The sequence below is a fragment of the Prionailurus viverrinus genome, chromosome X (genome assembly GCF_022837055.1).
Source record: "Prionailurus viverrinus isolate Anna chromosome X, UM_Priviv_1.0, whole genome shotgun sequence".
NCBI lineage: Eukaryota > Metazoa > Chordata > Mammalia > Carnivora > Felidae > Prionailurus > Prionailurus viverrinus.
This window is the reverse complement of record NC_062579.1, coordinates 3,153,599-3,155,787: the sequence shown is the minus strand read 5'-3', so window position 1 is coordinate 3,155,787 and position 2,189 is coordinate 3,153,599.

The following is a 2,189-nucleotide window of genomic DNA, read 5'->3' as shown; positions in this document are numbered from 1 at the left end:
CCCCAGGATCATGACCTGAGGTGAAATCAAGAGTTGCTCAACAAACTGAGCCACACAGGCACCCCTGATTATTTTTTTTCAAATTTTTTAACATTTAATTATTTTTGAGAGAGAGAGAGAGACAGAGAGAGAGACAGAGAGAGAGAGAGAGAGAGAGAGAGAGAGAGAGCGTGAGTGGGGGAGGGGCAAAGAGAGACAGGGAGACACAGAATCCAAAGCAGGTTCCAAGCTCTGAGCTGTCAGCACAGAGCCTGACATTGGGCTCGAACCCACAAACTGCAAGATTATGACCTGAGCTGAATTCGGACACTGAACCAGCGGAATCACCCAGGCACCCCTAGGCACCCCTGATTCTAATTTTGCATTGGCTACTGTGTCTTTGACCTGAAAACTGGTCAAGAATGTGCACAATGGAATACACAGGGCTGGAATACACAGGACTAAAACAGCTCACTCAGCCTGTCTTGATGCTGCTTGATTTCTCACCAATCCATCAGTCCAAATCTGTGACCACACACATTTCCTTAAAAGGCACTCTGCTTTGAGAATCTCTTGCAGTAGCTGAATTAGACAGGTACTTGGGTTTTCACTTATACTCTTGTAAGTCAGGAAACCCCCCTTTGGATGTACTTCTTTGTACATTAATCACGTGTGGTAGTGTCACTGCAATGTCTGTTGGGCTTCTGCGATGTCTGAGGGACGCGGAGTAAGGTATACAACACCTGTGCAGGGGAATCCCAGGTTTCTTGTGAAATCTACTTTGTTCCACCCCATCGAATAGATGATAAAATACCTATTGATAAAGCTACTGATAACAGGTGCCTTTGTGTGTGTGTGAAAATGATCACGGATGCAGAGCAGTGGTTAAGGGTATAGGCTCTGGTCTCAGACCTCATGGTTCTGAATTCTTATCCTGCCGCAGACTAACTCTATGGGCTGGGCAGACTTCCTTTACTCTCTCTCAGCCTCAGTTTCCTAATAGTGAAAGGGGGGAATGACCCACATGGTTACTGGGCATTGAATGAGTAATGCTAATGGGATAGTTGAATGCTTAGATCGGTAATCTGGTCTTAGAAAATGCTCAGTTAACGTGAAAAATAAAAGGCAAACAAAAAGCCTATTGGTGCCATTTCTTTCCCTGTGATGTAAAGAATAAAATCTAGAAATACAAGGAAGTAGAATAGCTACTGACTAAATTTACTTCCTTTTATCCCTACCCCCCCCCCCCCCCGGCCCCAGGATATTTCCTTGTAAAATTAGAGAGTGCACTTGGGGATAAGAAGGTGATGGTTGTGGGCAGAGAAATGTCTGGGTGAAGAAAGGACTATTAAATAGACATTTTATATTTTGGGTAATTACCCAGAATACAGAAGGCAGTTTTCCATGCTTGGGAAATTCCCTGCTACAGTGGGGGAACCTTCTTAATTTTTGTTTTAAATTTTATTGTGCATGACAGGCTGTGTTCCCTTTAGAGGCCATCTGAATACTGGATTTGCCCATATAATTTCATGAACTGAGTTATTCATACATTTGAGCTCTCAGACATTTGGTTCCATGAATATAATTTGATACATTTGGCTAAAAGACGTTGGCTAACATGATAAGAATTTCATTTTGGTGTAGATGTAGCAAGATTGGAAACATGTAGCAAGGTACAGCAAGTCGGTTCATAGGATTTTATAAAGAAAGAGTTTGTTTCTTAAAAATTAAGAGGGCTTGGCATATATCCAGTATAGTGTTATTCATAATGTACCTTTTAATATTCAGTCTGTTACATACAAAGTAAAGAAAAAAACATGAGTTTAACCCTTCTTCAATGCAAATATTTGATAGACCATTTAAAATTTTATCTCAATATTTCTTCTCCCATTCAATTAAGCTCTGAAGCTTTCTTTTGTAGAAAAAAAATAAATCATACTCTAGTCTCAATTTAGTATTTTTTTGTCAATTAGATTACATATCATGTAATTTCATAACTGACCTAGGTTGTTGGCAACTGTATTTAGACAGTTATGGAAAATTTTGGAGAGCCATATAGACTATCTCTACACCCTTGATCAAAATACAATCAGAAAAAGGAACTTTGTAGCAAGAGGTGCAGTAGCTGTAAGAAGAAAAAATTTAATTGATGTGCAAAATATCCATGTTTGGTTTTTGATGCTTTAAAGACTATATATATAGTTTTTTTT